The following is a 22,835-nucleotide window of genomic DNA, read 5'->3' as shown; positions in this document are numbered from 1 at the left end:
ACATTAAATACAGCACAATGAAACAGTGCCCGACAGTGAACAAGGTAAAATTAAACAGAGCCCGACATTAAATACAGTACAATGAAACAGTGACCTACAGTGAACAATGTACAATTAAACACAGCCCGACATTAAATACGGTACAATGAAACAGTGCCCTGCACTGAACAAGGTAAAATTAAACACAGCCCGACAGTAAATACGGGACAATGAAACAGTGACCTACAGTAAACAAGGCAAAGTTAAACAGAGCCCAACATTAAATACGGTACAATGAAACAGGGCTCTACACTGAACAATGTAAAATTAAACACAGCCCGACATTAAATACGGTACAATGAAACAGTGCCCTACACTGAACAATGTAAAATAAAACAGAGCCCGACATTAAATACGGTACAATGAAACAGGGCTCTACACTGAACAATGTAAAATTAAACAGAGCCCAACATTAAATACGGTACAATGAAACAGGGCTCTACACTGAACAATGTAAAATTAAACACAGCCCGACATTAAATACGGTACAATGAAACAGTGCCCTACAGTGAACAAGGTAAAATTAAACAGAGCCCGACATTAAATACGGTACAATGAAACAGTGCCCTACACTGAACAAGGTAAAATTAAACAGAGCCCGACATTAAATACGGTACAATGAAACAGTGCCCTTCACTGAACAAGGTAAAATTAAACAGAGCCCGACATTAAATACAGTACAATGAAACAGTGCCCTGCACTGAACAAGGTAAAATTAAACAGAGCCCGACATTAAATACGGGACAATGAAACAGTGCCCTACACTGAACAATGTACAATTAAACACAGCCCGACATTAAATACAGCACAATGAAAAAATGCCCTATAGTGAAGAATGTAAAATTAAACACAGCCCGACATTAAATACAGTACAATGAAACAGTGACCTCCAGTGAACAATGTAAAATTAAACATAGCCCGACATTAAATACGGTACAATGAAAGAGTGCCCTACAGTGAACAATGTACAATTAAACACAGCCCGACATTAAATACGGCACAATGAAACAGTGACCTCCAGTGAACAATGTAAAATTAAACATAGCCCGACATTAAATACGGTACAATGAAAGAGTGCCCTACAGTGAACAATGTACAATTAAACACAGCCCGACATTAAATACGGTACAATGAAAGAGTGCCCTACAGTGAACAATGTACAATTAAACACAGCCCGACATTAAATACGGTACAATGAAACAGTGCCCTACACTGAACAAGGTAAAATTAAACAGAGCCCGACATTAAATACAGTACAATGAAACAGTGCCCTACAGTGAACAATGTACAATTAAACACAGCCCGACATTAAATACGGTACAATGAAACAGTGCCCTACAGTGAACAATGTACAATTAAACACAGCCCGACATTAAATACAGTACAATGAAACAGTGCCCTAGAGTGAACAAGGTAAAATTAAACAGAGCCCGACATTAAATACAGTACAATGAAACAGTGCCCTACAAGCAACGAGGTAAAATTAAACAGAGCCCGACATTAAATACAGTACAATGAAACAGTGACCTACAGTGAACAATGTAAAATTAATCATAGCCCGACATTAAATACGGTACAATGAATCAGTGCCCTACACTGAACAATGTAAAATTAAACAGAGCCCGACATTAAATACGGTACAATGAAACAGTCCCCTACAGTGAACAATGTAAAATTAAACAGAGCCCGACATTAAATACGGTACAATGAAACAGTGCCCTACAGTGAACAATGTAAAACTAAACACAGCCCGACATTAAATACAGTACAATGAAACAGTGCCCTACAGTGAACAAGGTAAAATTAAACAGAGCCCGACATTAAATACAGTACAATGAAACAGTGCCCTACAAGCAACAAGGTAAAATTAAACACAGCCCGACATTAAATACAGTACAATGAAACAGTACCCTACAGTGAACAATGTAAAATTAAACACAGCCCGACATTAAATACAGTACAATGAAACAGTGACCTACAGTGAACAAGGTAAAATTAAACAGAGCCCGACATTAAATACAGTACAATGAAACAGTGACCTACAGTGAACAAGGTAAAATTAAACAGAGCCCGACATTAAATACAGTACAATGAAACAGTGCCCTACAAGCTACAATGTAAAATTAAACAGAGCTCGACATTAAATACGGTACAATGAAACAGTGCCCTACAAGCAACAAGGTAAAATTAAACAGAGCCCAACATTAAATACGGTTGAATGAAACAGTGCCCTACACTGAACAATGTAAAATTAAACAGAGCACGACATTAAATATTTACAGTGGTCCCTGGGTAGAATATCATCATTTACACTGGCTCCTGGGATATTAATTATTATTTACTGCGGTACTTGGATAGTATATCAATATTTACAGTGGACCACGGGTAGAATATCATTATTTACCGTGGTCCCTGGGTATTATATCATTATTCAAAGTGGTCCCTGTGTAGAATATCATTATTTACAGTGGTCCCTGGGTCGAATATCATTATTTACAGTGGTCCCTGGGTAGTGTATCATTATTTACAGTGGTCCCTGGGTAGAATATCATTATTTACAGTGATCCCTGGGTATTTTATCATTGTTCAAAGTGGTCCCTGTGTAGAATATCATTATTTACAGTGGTCCCTGGGTAGAATATCATTATTTACAGATGTCCCTGGGTAGTGTATCATTATTTACAGTGGTCCCTGGGTAGTATATCATTATGTACAGTGATCCCTTGGTATTATATCATTGTTTAAAATGGTCCCTGTGTAGAATTTCATTATTTACATTGGACCACGGGTAGAATATCATTATTTACAATGTACCCTAGGTAGTACATCATTATTTTCAGTGGTCCCTGGATAGTATATCAATATTTACAGTGGTCCCTGGTAGTGTATCATTATTTACCGTGGTCCCTGGGTATTATATCATTGTTTAAAGTGGTCCCTGTGTAGATTATCATTATTTACAGTGGTCCCTGTGTAGAATATCATTATTTACAGTATTCCCTGGGTAGTTTATCATTATTTACAGTGGTCCCTGGGTAGAATATCATTATTTACAGTGATCCCTGGGTATTATATCATTGTTTAAAGTGGTCCCTGTGTAGAATATCATTATTTACAGTGGTCCCTGGGTGGTGTATCATTATTTACAGTGGTCACTGGGTAGAATATCATTATTTACAGTGGTCCCTGGGTAATATATCATTAGTTACATTGTTCCCTGGGTAATGTCTCAATATTTACAGCGCCCTGGTTATTTATAAATATTAACAGATGTCCCGGCGTACAATATCATTATTTACAGTGGTCACTGTGTAGAATATCATTATTTACAGTGGTCCCTGGTTAGAATATCATTATTTACACTGGATCCTGGGATATTAATTATTATTTACTGTGGTACTTGGATTGTATATCAATATTTACAGTGGACCACGGGTAGAATATCATTATTTACAATGTACCGTAGGTAGTACATCATTATTTTCCGTGGTCCCTGGATAGTATATCAATATTTACAGTGGTCCCTGGGTAGTGTATCATTATTTACCGTGGTCACTGGGTATTATATCATTGATGTGGAGATGCCGGCGTTGGACTGGGGTGAGCACAGTACGAAGTCTTACAACACCAGGTTAAAGTCCAACAGGTTTGTTTCGATGTCACTAGCTTTCGGAGCGCTGCTCCTTCCTCAGGTGAATGAAGAGGCCTCATTCCCGGTCTCATTCCCTCTCATTCCGGAGGACCCCTCCGGAAGGCAGCTGCCTTAGACTCGACATGTATGCTCAAGCCGTCAGGAGTCGCGTCAATGCCAGATTCATCAGTCGCATTCACAAGACAGCCCCGAACGTCACCCAAGCACAACGCAATGCCATCCGCGCTCTCAAGACCAACCGCAGCATCGTCATCAAACCAGCAGACAAACCAGCAGCACTGTCGTACTGAACAGAACGGACTACTGCAAAGAAGTATACCGACAAATGAACAACCAAGAACACTACAGACAGTTACCCGCAGATCCGACCAAGGAACACATCCGTCAACTTAACAGACTGATCAAGACCTTGGATCCAGATCTTCAGAGCACCCTACGTGCTCTCATCCCACGCACTCCCCGCGTTGGAGATCTCTACTGCCTCCCGAAAATACATAAGGCCAACACACCAGGCCGCCCTATCGTTTCAGGCAATGGGACCCTGTGTGAGAACCTCTCTGTCTACATCGAGGGCATCTTGAAACCCATCGTACAAGGTACACCCAGCTTCTGTCGCGACACGACGGACTTCCTACAGAAACTCAGCACCCATGGACAAGTTGAACCAGGAACATTCCTCGTCACAATGGACGTCTCGGCACTCTACACCAGCATCCCCTATGACGACGGCATTGCTGCAACAGCCTCAGTACTCAACACCGACAACTGCCAATCTCCAGACGCAATTCTGCAACTCATCCGCTTCATTCTTTATCACAACGTCTTCACCTTCGACAACAAGTTCTTCATTCAGACGCACGGAACAGCCATGGGGACCAAATTCGCACCCCAGTACGCCAACATATTCATGCACAAGTTTGAACAGGACCTACTCAACGCACAGGACCTTTAACCGATGTTATACACCAGATACATCGATGACATTTTTTTCCTTTGGACCCACGGCGAAGAATCACTGAAACGACTACACAATGACATTAATAAGTTCCATCCAACCATCAGACTCACCATGGACTACTCTCCAAAATCAGTTGCATTCTTGGACACACTCGTCTCCATCAAGGACGGTCACCTCAGCACTTCGCTTTACCGCAAACCCACGGATAACCTCATGATGCTCCACTTCTCCAGCTTCCACCCTAAACACATTAAAGAAGCCACCCCCTATGGACAAGCGCTCCGTATACACAGGATCTGCTCAGACGAGGAGGAGTGTAACAGACATCTACAGACGTTGAAATATGCCCTCGTACGAATGGGATATGGCACTCGAATCATCGATCGACAGTTCCAACGCGCCACAGTGAAAAACCGGACCGACCTCCTCAGAAGACAAACATGGGACACAACCGACAGAATACCCTTCGTCGTCCAGTCCTTCCCCGGAGCGGAGAAACTACGTCATCTTCTTCACAGCCTTCAACACGTCATTGATGACGATGAACATCTTGCCAAGGTCATCCCCACACCCCCACTACTTACCTTCAAACAACCGCGCAACCTCAATCGAACCATTGTTTGCAGCAAACTACCCAGCCTTCAGAACAGTGACCACGACACCACACAACCCTGTCATGGCAATCTCTGCAAGACGTGCCAGATCATCGACATGGATACCACTATTACACGTGAGAACAGCACCCACCAGGTACGCGGTACATACACGTGCGACTCGGCCAACGTTGTCTACCTCATACGCTGCAGGAAAGGATGTCCCGAAGCGTGGTACATTGGCGAGACCATGCAGACGCTGCGACAACGAATGAACGGACATCGCGCAACAATCACCAGGCAGGAATGTTCCCTTCCAGTCGGGGAACACTCCAGCAGTCAAGGGCATTCAGCCTCTGATCTCCGGGTAAGCGTTCTCCAAGGCGGCCTTCAGGACCCGCGACAACGCAGAATCGCCGAGCAGAAACTTATAGCCAAGTTCCGCACACATGAGTGCGGCCTCAACCGGGACCTGGGATTCGTGTCGCATTACAGTCATCCCCCACCGTCTGGCCTGCAAAATCCTACCAACTGTCCTGGCTTGGCACAATTCACACCTCTTTAACCTGGGGTTACCCCATCTCTGGATCTGTAAAGATTTAATCACCTGCTAATGCTCGCATTCCTAGCATTGATTGGCATCTTTGAATTTGTCTATATATGTGTTTCTGGAACAGACCTCTTCATTCACCTGAGGAAGGAGCAGCGCTCCGAAAGCTAGTGACATCGAAACAAACCTGTTGGACTTTAACCTGGTGTTGTAAGACTTCTTTCTGCGCTCACCCCAGTTCAACGCCGGCATCTCCACATCATCTGTAAATACAGATATTCTACACAGGGACCACAGTAAATAATGATATTCTACCCAGGGACCACTGTAAATAATGATATTGTATGCCGGGGCCTCTGTTAATATTTATAAATAACCCAGGGACCACTGTAAATAAAGAAATGCCACCCAGGGACCATTGTAAATAAGATATACTGCACAGGGACCACTGTCAATAATGATATACCAGCCAGTGACCACTGTAAATAAAGGTACACCACCCAGGGACCACTGTAAATAAAGATAAACCAGCCAGGGACCATTGTAAATAATAATAACCTACCCAGGAACCACTGTAAATAAGATATACTGCACAGGGACCACTGTCAATAATGATATACCAGCCAGTGACCACTGTAAATAAAGAAATACCACCCAGGGACCACTGTAAATAAAATTATACCACCCAGGGACTATTGTAAATAATGATATACTACACAGTGGCCACTGTAAATAAAGGTATCACGCCCAGGAACCACTGTAATTAAAGACTTTCTATACAAGGACCACTGTAAATAATGATATACTACCCAGGGACCACTGCATATAATGATATACTATCCAGTGATCATTGTAAATAATGATATACTACCCAGGGACCACTACAGATAATGATATACTGCACACAGCCACTGTAAATAATGATATACTACCCAGGGACCACAGTAAATAATGATGTACTATCCAGGGACCACTGTAAAGAATGATATACTACCAGGGACCACTGTAAAGAATGATATACTACCAGGGACCACTGTAAATAAAGATATTCCACACAGGGACAACTGTAAATAGTGATATAATACTGAGGGACAACTGTAAATAATGATATTCTACCCAGGGGCCACTGTAAATAATGATGTACTACACAGGGGTCACTGTAAATAATGATGTACTACACAGGGGTCACTGTAAATATTGATATTCTACCCAGGGGCCACTGTAACTAATGATATACTACCCAGGGACAACTGTAAATAATGATGTACTACACAGGGGTCACTGTAAATACTGATTTACTACACAGGGGTCACTGTAAATAAAGATATACTGCCCAGGGGTCACTGTAAATACTGATATACTACCCAGGGACCACAGTAAGTAATGATATACTACCCAGGGACCACTGTAAAGAATGACATACTACCAGGGACCACTGTAAATAATGATAAACCACACAGGGACCACTGTAAATAAAGACAAACCACCCAGAGACCACTGTAAATAAAGATAAACCACCCAGGGACCACTGTAAATAAAGATAAACCACCCAGGAACCACTGTAAATAAAGATATACCACCCAGAGAGCTTTGTAAATAATGATAAACAACCCGGGAACCACTTTAAATAAGACACTGCACAGTGCCCACTGTAAATAATGATATTCTAATCAGAGGCCACAGTAAATAATGATATACTTCCAGGGATCACTGTAAATAAAGCTATACTGCCGAGGGACCACTGTAAATAAAGTCATACTACCCAGGGACTGTTGTAAATAATGATATACTACACAGTGACCACTGTAAATAATACGAAGTCTTACAACACCAGGTTAAAGTCCAACAGGTTTGTTTCGATGTCACTAGCTTTCGGAGCGCTGCTCCTTCCTCAGGTGAATGCAGAGGTATGTTCCAGAAACACATATATAGACAAATTCAAAGATGCGAAACAATGCCAAGAATGCGAGCATTAGCAGGTGATTAAATCTTTACAGATCCAGAGATGGGGTAACCCCAGGTTAAAGAGGTGTGAATTGCATCAAGCCAGGACAGTTGGTAGGATTTCGCATGCCAGATGGTGGGGGATGAATGTAATGCGACATGAATCCCAGGTCCCGGTTGAGGCCGCACTCATGTGTGCGGAACTTGGCTATAAGCTTCTGCTCGGCGATTCTGTGTTGTTGCGCGTCCTGAAGGCCGCCTTGGAGAACGCTTACCGGGAGATCAGAGGCTGAATGCCCTTGACTGCTGAAGTGTTCCGAGACTGGAAGGGAACATTCCTGCCTGGTGATTGTCGCGCGATGTCCGTTCATTCGTTGTTGCAGCGTCTGCATGGTCTCGCCAATGTACCACACTCCCGCAGCAGCCGCAGCCCCGCTCCCCCTCCCCCAGCAGCCGCGGCCCCGCTCACCCTCACCCCCTCACCCCCTCCCCAAGCAGCCGCAGTCACCCTCCCCCCTCCCCCAGCAGCCGCGCCCCCCCTCACCCCCTCACCCCCTCCCCCAGCATCCCCGCTGCCCCTCCCCAGCAGCCGCGGCCCCCCTCACCCTCACCCCCTCACCCCCTCACCCCCTCCCCAAGCAGCCGCGGTCACCCTCCCCCTCCCCCAGCAGCCGCGCCCCCCCTCCCCAGTCCCCCAGCAGCCGCAGTCCCCCTCCACCTCCCCAGCAACTGTGGTCCCCCTCCCCAGCAGCCGCGATCCCTCCCCATTCCCCAGCAGCCGCGATCCCCCTCCCCCAGCAGCCGCCGTCGCCCCCCTCCCCCAGCAGCCACGATCCCTCCCCCAGCAGCCGCGGTCACCCTCCCCTCCCCCAGCAGCCACGATCCCTCCACACTCCTCCAGCAGCCGCTGTCCCCCTCCCCCCCAGCAGCCGCGTTCCCCCTCCCCTTCCCCAGCAGCCACGATCCCTCCCCCTTCCCCCAGAAGCCGCGGTCCCCCCCCCAGCAGCCACGGTCCCCCTCCCCCAGCAGCCGCGGTCCCCCTCCCCCAGCAGCCGCGGTACCCCTGCCCCAGCAGCCACGGTCCCCCTCACACCCCCAGCAGACGCGGTCCCCCTCCCCCAGCAGCCGCGGTCTCCCTCCCCCTCCCCCAGCAGCCGCGGTCCCCCTCCCCCAGCAGCCGCGGTCCCCCTCCCCTCCCCCAGCAGCCGCGGTCCCCCTCCCCTTGCCCAGCAGCCACGATCCCTGCCCCCCTCCCCCAGCAGCCGCGGTCGCCCTCCCCTCCCCCAGCAGCCACGATCCCTCCACCCTCCCCCAGCAGCCGCTGTCCCCCTCCCCCCAGCAGCCGCGTTCCCCCTCCCCTCCCCCAGCAGCCGCGGTTCCCCCTTCCCTCCCCCAGCAGCCGCGATCCCCCTCCCCTCCCCCAGCAGCCGCGATCCCTCCCCTCTCCCCAGCAGCCGCGATCCCTCCCCCCTCCCCCAGCAGCCGCGGTCCCCCTCCTAACCCCCAGCAGCCGCGGTCCCCCTCCCCTCCCCCAGCAGCCGTGGTCCCCCTCCCCTCCCCAGCAGCGCAGTCCCCCTCCCCCCTCCCCCAGCAGCCGCGGTCCCCCTCACCCAGCACCCGCAGTCCCCCTCCCTCTCCCCCAGCAACCGCGGTCCCCCTCCCCAGCAGACGCGGTCCCCCTCCCCCTCTCCCCCAGCAGCCACGGTCCCCTCTTCCTCCCCCAGCAGCCACGGTCCCCCTCCCCCTCCCCCAGCAGCCGCGGTCCTCCTCCCCCTCCCCCAGCAGCCGCGGTCCCCTTCCCCCTCCCCCAGCAGCCGCGGTCCCCCTCCCCCTACCCCAGCAGCCGCGGTCCCCCTCCCCCAGCAGCCGCGGTCCCCCTCCCCAGCAGCCACGGTCCCCCTCCCCAGCAGCCGCGGTCGCCCTCCCCTCCCCCAGCAGCCACGATCCCTCCACCCTCCCCCCGCAGCCGCGGTTCCCCCTCCCCTCCCCCAGCAGCCGCGATCCCTCCCCCTCCCCCAGCAGCCGAGATCCCTCCCCCCTCCCCCAGCAGCCGCGGTCCCCCTCCTTACCCCCAGCAGCCGCGGTCCCCCTCCCCTCCCCCAGCAGCCGCGGTCCCCCTCCTCTCCCCCAGCAGCGCAGTCCCATTCCCCCTCCCCCTGCAGACGCGGTCCCCCTCACCCAGCTCCCGTAGTCCCCCTCCCTCTCCCCCAGCAACAGCGTCCCCCTCCCCAGCAGCCGCGGTCCCCCTCCCCCTCTCCCCCAGCAGCCACGGTCCCCTCTTCCTCCCCCAGCAGCCACGGTCCCCCTCCCCCTCCCCCAGCAGCCGCGGTCCCCCTCCCCCTCGCCCAGCGGCCGCGGTCCCCCTCCACCGCCCCAGCAGCCGCGGTCCCCCTCGCCCTCCCCCAGCAGCCGCGGTCCCCCTCCCCCAGCAGCCGCGGTCCCCCTCCCCCAGCAGCCACGGTCCCCCTCCCCCAGCAGCCGCGGTCCCCCTCCCCCAGCAGCCGCGGTCCCCCTCCCCCAGCAGCCACGGTCCCCCTCCCCCTCCCCCAGCAGCCGCGGTCCCCCTCCCCCTCCTCCAGCAGCCGCGTTCCCCCTCCCCCAGCAGCCGCGGTCCCCCTTACCCAGCAGCTGCGGTCCCCCTCCCCTCCCCCAGCAGCCACGGTCTCCCTCCCCTCCCCCAGCAGCCGCGGACCCCCTCCCCCTCCCCCAGCAGCCGCGGTCCCCCTCCCCAGCAGCCGCGGTCCCCCTCCCCCAGCAGCCGCGGTCCCCCTCCCCCAGCAGCCGCGGTCCCCCTCCCCCAGCAGCCGCGGTCCCCCTCCCCAGCAGCCGCGGTCCCCCTCCCCCAGCAGCATTGTCTCGGGTCGGACAGTTTGATGGTGCTGTTTATTTGATGTCTGTATAATGTTTATTTGGATCTGTTTTCCCTGAGATTGCCTGTCCTGCCCGCTCTTCCCGCGGGCAGGGTGAGGCAGCGCCCGCCGCTGGCATCGGCCTGGAGCTGGGACACAACAAAGCAAAACAGACCAGAAGTAACTGATGGACAAAACAAAATGTGGGGAGTGCCCCAAACCGCGGGTGGAGCACAGCCCCAACAGAACAGGAAAAGAGACCAAACCTCCCCCAATACCCGCCCAATGAAAGTGTGAGAATGGGGGTCGGTCCGGCAGCCCACCCCCTGCGGGGCCCAGCCAGCCCGGAAAGCTTCGAGTGTGCCCGTGGGCAGCGCCTGCCCCCGCTCCAGGGACCCCCGGCCGCCACCCAGCCCTGCCCACGGCACCCACAGCCCTCCCCCACCCAGCCCTGCCCACGGCACCCACCGCCCTCCGCTCCGCCACCCAGCCCTTCCCACGGCACCCACAGCCCTCCGCCACCCAGCCCTTCCCACGGCACCCACCGCCCTCCGCTCCGCCAGCCACCCGAATGGAGATTGGCGGAGGTGCGGATTCCTGAGCAGCGCCTCCCTTACGACAGCCGCCACTCCTGACGGGGGAGAGCTGCGGCGCCTGGAGACCGTGTTCCAGACTTTGAGGAGGTCCTGGTACAAGACGGGCAGCGCCAACAGAGAGTTCCGAAGACCCTGCTGGTCCCCAGACAGGAGCCGCACGTCGTAGTTCAGGCCGAGCCCCTGGGGGGAGAAATCCGTCGCCAGGGCCCCACCGTGGAGGAGGCTCAGCGTCCAGGTAACGCTGCAGAGTCTGAGGGTGGAAAGTGGCAGTCTGGGTGCGGAGGCACACCAGCGCCTGACCGCCCTCCGCCATCGGGAGACTCCAGACCTCCGCAGCGACCCCGTGCAGTCGATTGTCCCGGAGGAACCGAAGCCGGGCTCTCTGGATGGTGGGACAAAGCCAGGGGGGGGAGTCAGTGACCAGCCGGGACCACAGCATGGAGGCGATCAGCTGGTTTATGACGAGAACTCGGCCCCTGGGGGACAGCACTCGGAGCCGTCCTGTCCAGCGTCCCAGGCCAGCGGTGACCTTGGTCTCCAGCTCCTGCCCGTTCGCCGGCCAGGCTCCCTCTGCCGGGCAAAGATGGACTCCCAGGTCGAGGCTGTTGGTCCGACTCCAGCTGAAGGGCCCGAGCTCCTCCGGGAGGGGGTCCACCTGCCACGGACCGACCAGGAGTCCGGAACATTTGGCCCAGTTGATCCGTGCGGAGGACGCGGCGGAGTAGACAGCTTGGCTCTCTCGCATCCTCCGGGGGTCCCCGGGGTCAGTGACCATGAGGAACACGGCATCAGCGTCCGCCGAGAGGACCACCCCCCCGTCCGGCTCCCGCAGAACCAGCCCCGTGAACCCCCTCCGCAGGAGGCACAGGAAAGGCCCCACGCAGAGGGAATCATGTTGGCCGGACAGGGGGCAGCCCTGACGCACTCCTCTCCCAAAGCGAAGGGGCGCCGTCAGGGACCCGTTAACCTTAATCAGACTCTCCGAGGCGGCGGACAGTAACCGGATCCGGGCGACAAAATCCCACCCGGACCCGACAGCTCGCAGAGTCCCGAGCAAATCCCCGGGCCCCACCCTGTCGAACACCTTCTCCTGGTCAAGAGACAGGGAGGCGCTCGACATACCAGTCCTCTGGGTAAAGTGAATAATGTCCCGGGCCAGGTGGATGTTGTCATAGATTGTGCGGTCCGGGACTGTGTAGGACTGGTCAGGGTGGACCATGTGGTCCAGCTCGGGGCCAAGGCGTAAACACAGCACCTTGGCAAAGATTTTATAGTCCGTGCTGAGGAGGGAGACCGGTCGCCAGGTCTTAAGTCGGCGGAGATCCCCCTTCTTGGGCAGCAGGGCAATGACGGCCCTGCGCCCCGAAAGGGGCATCTCCCCGGTCGCGGTACATTCCCCCAGGACCCCCGCGTAGTCGCTCCCCAGGACGTCCCAGCACGCCCTGAAGAACTCCACGGTCAGCCCATCCAGCCCTGGGGATTTGCCCCGTGAGAGGCTGTCCAGGGGGCCGGTCATCTCTTGGAGGTTGATGGCATTATCGAGCTTCCCGGCGCCCTCCGGGCCCACCTGCGGCAGGTCCTCCCACAGAACTCTGCAAGCGTCCTCGCTGGACGGACCCGGAGACCCGTCCACGGCCCACAGTGGCACGATGAGCGGTCGCTGCTGCTGCCGGCCCCCGGCGATGGTGAAGAGGAGGCGTCCGGGGAGGAAACTTGCACCGGGCGGGACGGGCCCCCAGGGGCTTCGACTCCGCTCGACCCCGGGTCCTCCTGCTCGGGGGGCGACAGCAGCTCGAGTGGCTCGGGGGCCTCGGAGGCCCCCCCCCCCCCGGCCTTGCTTCTCTTCATTGTGTGCCCCGGGCCAGGCGTCGGGGGGATGGGCACCAACACGGGAGAGATGGGGCAGGAGGAGCTCGGTGGGGAGGGAGGGCGGGACGTTTGATAGAACAACACGTTCTGCGGTGGCCTCCAGCGTCTCCACCGCCACGTGTGCCCCGCCCACCGTGAGCCCCCTTTCCAGGGCCCGGTGGGCCGCCTGCTCGGCCCGCAGGAAGAACCCGGCCTTGCCGTACATCCGCGAGGCGGCTACGATGGCCGAGGGGCCGACAGCCCCGCCCATCGCAAGGGTGCCCGCCTCAATGGTCATGGTAGGGTGGGCATAGCACTTCACCCCCAGCTGCCGCGTGAGCAGGCGGGAGGACGAGGGCGCCGCGGGGGCAGCGGAGCGACGGGAGGCTGCCGCCCCCACATAATGTCTTGTCCGCCCTGCCCCCGGCAGTGGAGGATGCCCCCGAGGTGCTGGCCTGAGGGGTGGGAGGACAGGAGGCTGGGCCTGCAGCCCTGGATGGTCCCGCTCCCACCTCAGGCAGAGGGGTGCGAGGACAGGAGGTCGGGCCTGCAGCCCTGGATGGTCCCAGTCCCACCTCAGGCAGAGGGGTGGGAGGACAGGAGGCCGGGCCTGCAACCCTGGATGGTCCCAGTCCCACCTCACGCAGAGGGGTGGGAGGACAGGAGACTGGGCCTGCAGCTCTGGATGGTCCCACTCCCACCTCAGGCAGAGGGGTGGGAGGACAGGAGACTGGGCCTGCAGCCCTGGATGGTCCCACTCCCACCTCAGGCAGAGGGGTGGGAGGACAGGAGGCCGGGCCTGCAGCCCTGGATGGTCCCAGTCCCACCTCAGGCAGAGGGGTGGGAGGACAGGAGGCTGGGCCTGCAGCCCTGGATGGTCCCAGTCCCACCTCAGGCAGAGGGGTGGGAGGACAGGAGGCCGGGCCTGCAGCCCTGGATGGTCCCACTCCCACCTCAGGCAGAGGGGTGGGTGGACAGGAGGCCGGGCCTGCAGCCCTGGATGGTCACACTCCCACCTCAGCCAGAGTGGTGGGAGGACAGGAGGCCGGGCCTGCAGCTCTGGATGGTCCCAGTCCCACCTCAGGCAGAGGGGTGGGAGGACAGGAGACTGGGCCTGCAGCCCTGGATTGTCCCACTCCCACCTCAGGCAGAGGGGTGGGAGGGCAGGAGGCCGGGACTGCAGCCCCAGGCGGTCCCACTCCCACCTCAGGCAGAGGGGTGGGAGGACAGGAGGCTCGGCCTGCAGCCCTGGATGGTCACACTCCCACCTCAGGCAGAGGGGTGGGAGGACAGGAGGCTGGCCCTGCAGCCCTGGATGGTCACAGTGCCACATCAGGCAGAGGGGTGGGAGGACAGGAGGCTCGGCCTGCAGCCCTTGATGGTCCCATTCCCACCTCAGGCAGAGGGGTGCGAGGGCAGGAGGCCGGGCCTGCAGCCCTGGATGGTCCCAGTCCCACCTCAGGCAGAGGGGTGGGAGGACATGAGGCTGGGCCTGCAGTCCTGGATGGTCCCACTCCCACCTCAGGCAGAGGGGTGGGAGGACAGGAGGCTGGGCCTGCAGCCCTGGATGGTCCCACTCCCACCTCAGGCAGAGGGGTGGGAGAACAGGAGGCCGGGCCTGCAGCCCCGAATGGTCCCGCTCCCACGTCAAGCAGAGGGGTGGGAGGACAGGAGGACGGGCCTGCAGCCCTCGATGCTCCCACTCCCACCTCAGGCAGAGGGGTGATCAAACCGTGATCTTTATCAATGGTGAGAAGGCGGAGACAGTGGAAGTTTAAACTGTACAGATATTTCACAGCTGGATTCACACAATACAGACAGCAATGTCTCGTAGATTGTGGAAGTGCCACAAATGTTGTCAAATGCAGGACGCGGGGTCCCTCAATGTTTCAATCTTGCTGAGAGACTGTCAGCCCACAGGGACAACATTTCTGTTTAATAGGACTGATGGACAAGTTAAAGTAGTTCCGTTTCAAAGTTTAAAATAAGCAGTCATTTTTCTGTGCAGCTTTCGGAATCTGTCAGTGGAATTTACTTCACACAGGTAAGTTTAACAAGTGTATGGGGAACTGATTAGAGGTTTTGATGGAGATATTCCTGCATTATGGAAAGGTGTGAGATCTATTTCGGGTTGGGAAATGGATTGAGGATCAAAGGAAGCAGTTGTTTTTTAACTGCATTAGACTGAGAGCCTTGAAGATTCACAACTTCCATGTGCTGTGAGAAAGGATTGATTAACCAAGGCCTATTATTCAAATACTTCAGACAAGTGAATAAGCTACAGGAACATTGAATACACAGACAGAGACAAGCAGACACCTGTAATCGGAGCTTAAACTTCACGTTTGAATGTGAAGGGCTGAAATAAACAAGAGCCCACCCTGGGATTCGGTGCAATTTAAGTTCTGCTTTTCCAAAAAATAGAAATAACTATCTGCAATGAAAAATTCCTTGGACAGGACAGAAGGATTTTGACTCTGTATTTAAGCCCAGACAGTATTTGTGTTGTGAGTGTTTGATGGGCAGTGTAGATGGAGCTTTACTCTGAAACACTGGAATTTAGTTTAAGGGTGATTTAATCAAAATGCTTCAGAATAATAATTGATATTGTACATCTCGTGTGTGTCTCAGTGACAGCTGTGAAACATGTACAGCACAATCTCATCCTGTTTCTGTGTCTCTCTCTCTCTCGCTGAAATTAGCTGGTCCATTTCCTAAATTACCACCTTTCAAAAGGGCTCCATTGCCTGTGAAGCAGTTTGTGATACACAAAGGTTATGAAAAGTGCTTTAGAAAAGTCTGTCCCCAAGCTGCTGTGAGGATGTTCAGAGTCAGTGTGTGACTTGGGTCACACACAGGCCAGATACACCTCTCCAAGTTAAAGGTGGAGAATGGATCTCGCTCCATTTGAAAGATGTATTGACCCAGTCTGTCTGAGTTTGAGTATCTGTGTTTCTGTACACGTGTGTGTGTGTTGGGGGGGCGGGGGGGGTTATGTGTGGCATTCTTTAGGCGGCACTGGAAGTTACACGGTAGCACAGTGGTTAGCACTGCGGCCTCACAGCTCCAGAGCCCCAGTTTCGAATCCCGGCTTGGGTCGCAGTCTGTGCGGAGTCTGCACGTTCTCCGCTTGTCCGCGTGGGTTTCTCCCGGGTGCTCCGGTTTCCCCCCTGACGTCCCGAAGGACGTGCTGTTTGGTGAATTGGACATTATGTATTCTCCCTCAGTGTACCCGAACAGGCGCCAGAGTTTGGAGACTAGGGACTTTTCTCAGTAACTTCATTGCAGTGTGTGACTGTGTGTGTGCCTGTGTGTGTCTGTGTGTGTGTGTGTGTGTGTGTGTATGTCTGTGTGTGTCTGTGTGTGTGTATGTCTGTGTGTGTCTGTGTGTGTGTGTGCCTGTGTGTGCGTGTGTGTGTGTGTGTGTGTGTGCCTGTGTGTGTGTGCCTGTGTGTGTGTGCGTGTGTGTGTGCCTGTGCATGTGTGTGCGTGTGTGTGTGCCTGTGCATGTGTGTGTGTGTGTGTGTCTGTGTGTCTGTGTGTGTGTGTGTGTCTGTGTGTGTGTGTGTCTGTGTGTGTGTGTGTGTGCCTGTGTGTGTGTAACTGTGTGTGTGTGTGTGTGTGTCTGTGTGTGTGCCTGTGTGTGTGTGTGTGTGTGTGTATCTGTGTGTGTGTGTGTGTGTGTGTGTGCCTGTGTGTGTGTGTGTGCCTGTGTGTGTGTGTGTGTGCCTGTGTGTGTGTATGCCTGTGTGTGTGTGTGTGTGTCTGTGTGTCTCAGTTTGACTTTGTTGAGTACTGATTGAAGATAATGAGATAGAAAGTTTGATAGAAAGTTTGGCAGCATTGTCGGTGTAAACAATAATGACAGAGACAGTGTGAACCCTGAAGAGAGCGCCATACCTAGGCCCACTCCCCTATCCCGTCGCTGTCACCCCACCTAACCTGAACATCTTTAGATACTGTGGGCAATTTGGATTTATCACCGCCAACCCACCTAACCTGCACGTCTTTGAGCGGTGGGAGGAAACCGGAGCACCCGGAGGAAACCCACGCAGACACGGGGAGGAGGTCCAGACTCCGCACAGACAGTGACCCAGCCGGCGATCGAACCTGGGACCCTGGAGCTGTGAGGCAGCAGTGCTAACCACTGTTCAGTCCCGGCTCTGGGTCACTGTCCGTGTGGAGTTTGCACATTCTCCCCGTGTCTGCGTGGGTTTCACCCCCACAACCCAAAGATGTGCAGGGCAGGTGGATGGGCCGCGCTAACTTGCCCCTGAATTGGAAAAACTGAACTGGGCTCTGGATTTATTGAAAAAATCTTTTTATTGCCGTTTCCACAATTCTGTGCATTGCGGCTAGTTTACATTTCTCAGAGAGTGAAAAGGCTTTCTCTTACGTTTCTATCGTTACAAACTGTTGCCGTTCAGTTCGGCGTGTCTGCCCCCCCCCCCCCCCCGAACCCCCCTTTTCCTAACCCTTCCCCTCTCTCCCCCGCAGACCCTCCGTGATGCCCTTCCGGGCCGACCTGGTGTGTGACCCCCTGCTCCTTGTTTACCCCCTTACCCCCCTTTCTTTTCTCCCTCCATCGGTTTCAGCCGTGTTCTTTCAGTGGATTGGGGGGGGGGTTCCCCCTCCCCATCTCTCTCGGTGGGGGAGGGGGTTCCCCTCTCCATCTCTCTCGGTGCGGGGGGGATGTTCCCACCTCTCCATCTCCCTCGGTGGGGTGGGGGTTCCCCCCTCTCCATCTCTCTCGGTGGGGGGGTGTTTCCCCTCTCCATCTCTCTCGGTGTGGGGGGGGGGGTTCCCCCCTCTCCATCCCTCTCAGTGGGGGGGGTTTCCCCCTCTCCATCCCTCTCGGTAGGGGGGATCCCCCCTCTCCATCCCTCTCGGTGGGGAGGTGGCTCCCCCTCTCCATCTCTCTCGGTGGGGGTGGGGGTTCCCCCCTCTCCATCCCTCTCGGTGGGGGTGGTGGTTCCCCCTCTCCATATCTCTCGGTGGGGGTGGGGGTTCCCCCCTCTCCATCCCTCCCGGTGGGGGGGTTCCCCCCTCTCCATCTCACTCGGTGGGGGGGGGGGGCTTCCCCCTCTCCATCCCTCTCGGTGGGGTGGGTCCCCCCTCTTGATCTCTCTCGGTGGAGGGGGGACCCCCTCTCCATCCCTCTCAGTGGGGGATGGGGTTCCCCCCTCTCCACAACTCTCGGTGGGGGGGGATTCCCCACTCCATCTCTCGGTGTGGGGGGATTCCCACTCTCCACCTCTCTCGGTGGGGGGGGGGGGGTTCCCCCCTCTCCATATCTCTCGGTGGGGTGGGGGTTCCCCCCTCTCCATCCCTCTCGGTGGGGGGGGGGGGTCCCACATCCGTCTCTCTCGGTGGGGGTCCCCGCTCTCCATCTCTCTCATAGAACATTACAGCGCATTACAGGCCCTTCGGCCCTCGATGTTGCGCCGACCTGTGAAACCACTCTAAAGCCCATCTACACTATTCCCTTATCGCCCATATGTCTATCCAATGACCATTTGAATGTCCTTAGTGTTGGCGAGTCCACTACTGTTGCAGGCAGGGCTTTCCACGCCCTTACTACTCTCTGAGTAAAGAACGTACCTCTGACATCTGTCTTATATCTATCTCCCCTCAATTTAAAGCTATTTCCCCTCGTGCTAGACATCACCATCCGAGGAAAAAGGCTCTCACTGTCCACCCTATCCAATCCTCTGATCATCTTGTATGCCTCAATTAAGTCACCTCTTAACCTTCTTCTCTCTAACGAAAACAGCCTCAAGTCCCTCAGCCTTTCCTCATAAGATCTTCCCTCCATACCAGGCAACATTCTGGTAAATCTCCTCTGCACCCTTTCCAATGCTTCCACATCCTTCCTATAATGCGGCGACCAGAACTGTACGCAATTCTCCAAATGCGGCCGCACCAGAGTTTTGTACAGCTGCAACATGACCTCATGGCTCCGAAACGCAGACACTCTACCAATAAAAGCTAACACACCGTACGCCTTCTTAACAAACCTCTCAACCTGAGTGGCAACTTTCAGGGATCTATGTATATGGACACCGAGATCTCTCTGCTCATCCACACTGCCAAGAATCTTACCATTAGCCCAGTACTCTGTCTTCCTGTTATTCCTTCCAAAATGAATCACCTCACACTTTTCTGCATTAAACTCCATTTGCCACCTCTCAGACCAGCGCTGCAGCTTATCTATGTCCCTCTGTAACTTGTAACATCCTTCCGCACTGTCCACAACTCCACCGACTTTAGTGTCATCTGCAAATTTACTCACCCATCCTTCTACGCCCTCCTCCAGGTCATTTATAAAAATGACAAACAGCAGTGGCCCCAAAACAGATCCTTGTGGTACACTACTAGTAACTGGACTCCAGTCTGAACACTTCCCATCAACCACCACCCTTTGTCTTCTTCCAGCTAGCCAATTTCTGATCCAAACTGCTAAATCTCCCTGAATCCCATGCTTCCGTATTTTCTGCAGTAGCCTACCGTGGGGAACCTTGTCAAACGCTGTACTGAAATCCATATACACCACATCAACTGCTTTACCCTCATCCACCTGTTTCTCACCTTCTCAAATAACTCTATATGGTTTGTGAGGCACAACCGACCCTTCACGAAACCGTGTTGACTATGTCTAATCAAATTATTCCTTTCCAGATGATTATACACCCTATCTCTTATAAACCTTTCCAAGATTTTGCCCACAACAGAAGAAAGGCTCACTGGTCTATATTTACCGGGGTTGTCTCGACTCTCCTTCTTGAACAAGGGGACAACATTTGCTATCCTCCAGTCTTCTGGCACTATTCCTGTTGACAAAGATGACTTAAAGATGAAAGCCAAATGCTCTGTAATCTCCTCCCTAGCTTCCCAGAGAATCCTAGGATAAATCGTATCCGGCCCAGGGGACTTATCAATGTTCACCCTTTCCAGAATAGTTAACACCTCCTCCTTATGAACCTCAAGCCCTTCTAGTATAGTAGCCTGAATCTCAGTATTCTCCTCGTCAATATTGTCTTTTTGCTGTGTGAATAGTGATGAAAAATATTCATATAGTACCTCGCCTATCTCCTCGGACTCCAAGCACAACTTCCCACTACTGTCCTTGACTGGCCCTACTCTTACCCTAGTCATTCGTTTATTCCTGACATATCTATAGAAAGCTTTAGGGTTATCCTTGATCCTACCTTCCAAAGACTTCTCATGTCCCCTCCTGGCTCTTCTTAGCTCTCTCTTTAGGTCCTTCCTAGCTAACTTGTAACTCTCGTGCGCCCTTACTGAACCTTCATGTCTCATCTTTACATACGCCTCCTTCCTTCTTCCTCTAGACAAGTGTTTCAACTGCCTTAGTAAACCACGGTTCCCTTGCTCGACCACTTCCTCCCTGCCTGACAGGTACATACTTATCAAGGACACGCAGTAGCTGTTCCTTGAACAAGCTCCACATTTCCATTGTGCCCATCCCCTGCAGTTTTCCTCTCCGTCTCGGTGGGGGTGGGGGGAAGGGTCCCCCCCCCCCATCTCTCTCGGTGGGTGGGGGGTTCCCGCCTCTCCATCTCCCTCGGTGGGGGGGGGTCCCCCTCTCCATCTCTCTCGGTGGGGGAGTCCCCCCTCTCCATCTCTCTCGGTGGGGGGTCCCCCCTCTACATCTCTCTCGTTGGGGTGGGTCCACCCTCTCCATCTCTCTCGGTGGGGGTCCCCCTCTCTATCTCTCTCGGTGGGGGCAGGGTTCCCCTCTCCATCTCTCAGTGGAGGGGGGGACCCCCCTCCATCTCTCTCGGCAGGGGGGGGTCCACCCTCTCCATCTCTCTCGGCGGGGGAGGGGGGGAGGGGGTCCACCCTCTCCATCTCTCTCGGCGGGGGGGGGAGGGGGTCCACCCTCTCCATCTCTCTCGGTGGAGGGGGAGTTCCTCCCTCTCTATCTCTCTCGGTGGAGGGGGAGTTCCTCCCTCTCCATCTCTCTCGGTGGGTGGGGGGTTCCCGCCTCTCTATCTCTCTCGGTGGGGGGGTCCCCCCTCTCCATCTCTCTCGCAGGGGGAGTCCCCCCTCTCCATCTCTCCCGGTGGGGGGTCCCCTCTCTCCATCTCTCTCGGTGGAGGGGGGGACCCCGTCTCCATCTCTCTCGGCGGGGGGGGGGGGGGGGGGGGTTACACTCTCTCCATCTCTCTCGGTGGAGGGGGAGTTCTCCCCTCTCCATCTCTCTCAGTGGGGGCAGGGTTCACCCCTCTCCATCTCTCTCGGTGGGGGGGACCCCGTCTCCATCTCTCTCGGCGGGGGGGGGGGGGGGGGTTCCACCCTCTCCATCTCTCTCGGTGGAGGGGGGGTTCCCCCCTCTCCATCTCTCCCGTGGGGGGGGTGGTTCCACCCTCTCCATCTCTCTCTCGGTGGGGGGGGGGTTCCCCCTTCTCCATCACGCTTTGTGGGGGGTCTCCTTCTCCATCTCTCTCGGTGGGGGGACGGGGGTTCCACCCCCTCCATCTCTCTCTGTGGGGGGGGGTCCCCCTTCTCCATCTCGCTGGGTGGGGGGTTGTTCCCCTTCTCCATCTCTCTCGGTGTGGGGGGTTCCCCTTCTCCATCTCTCTCGGTGGGGGGGTTCCCCTTCTCCATCTCTCTCGGCAAGGGGGGGGGGGAGGGTGTTCTCCCCTCTCCATCTCTCTCGGTCTCTGCGTCTCTCCGTCTCTCTCTGGGACTCTGCCAAAACAAAATCCACAATCAGCAGTCGGCCATTTTATGTCAGTTTGTAATGGCCATTTTATGTCAGTTCACGGTGGCCATTTTACATCAGTTCACGATAGCCATTAGTATGTCAGTTCACAATGGCCATTGTATGTCAGTTCACGGTGGCCATTTTATGTCGGTTCACGGGAGCCATTTTATGTCAGTTCACAATAGCAATTTTATGTCAGTTAACAAAGGACAGTTCATGTCAGTTCACGGGTGCCTTTTTAGGTCAGGTCGCAATGGCCATTTTATATCAGTTCACGGCGGCCATTGTATATCAGTTCACAATGGCCATTGTATGTCAGTTCGCAATGGCCATTTTATGTCAATTTGCAATGGCCATTTTATGTCAGTTCACGGTGGCCATTGTATGTCAGTTCAGAATGGCCATTTTATGTCAATTTGCAATGGACAGTTTATGTCGGTTCAAGGGGGCCATTTTATCTCAATTCACGGTGGCCATTTTATGTCATCTCACGGTGGCCATTTTATGTCAGTTCACAATGGCCATTTTATGTCAGTTCACAATGGCCATTTTATGTCAGTTCACGGTGGCCATTTTATGTCAGTTCACAGTGGCCATTTTATGTCAGTTCACGGGGGCCATTTTATGTCAGGTCGCAATGGCCATTTTATGTCAGTTCACAATGGACAGTTTATGTCAGTTCACGGGGGCCATTTTATGTCAGGTCGCGATAACCATTGTATGTCAGTTCAGAATGGACAGTTTATGTCAGTTCATGGGGGCCTTTTTATGTCAGGTCGCAAAGGCCATTGTATGTCAGTTCACAATGGACAGTTTATGTCAGTTCACGGGGGCTTTTTTATGTCAGGTCGCAATGGCCATTTTATGTCAGTTCACGGGGGCCATTGTATGTCAGTTCACAATGGCCATTTTATGTCAGTTCACGGGGTCCATTGTATGTCAGTTCACAATGGCCATTTTATGTCAGTTCACGGGGTCCATTGTATGTCAGTTCACAATGGCCATTTTATGTCAGTTTGCAATGGCCATTTTATCTCAGTTGCGGTGGCCATTTTGTGTCAGTTCACGGTGGCCATTG

The sequence above is a fragment of the Scyliorhinus torazame genome, chromosome 23 (genome assembly GCF_047496885.1).
Source record: "Scyliorhinus torazame isolate Kashiwa2021f chromosome 23, sScyTor2.1, whole genome shotgun sequence".
NCBI classification, from domain to species: Eukaryota; Metazoa; Chordata; class Chondrichthyes; order Carcharhiniformes; family Scyliorhinidae; genus Scyliorhinus; species Scyliorhinus torazame.
This window is presented reverse-complemented; position numbering follows the sequence as displayed.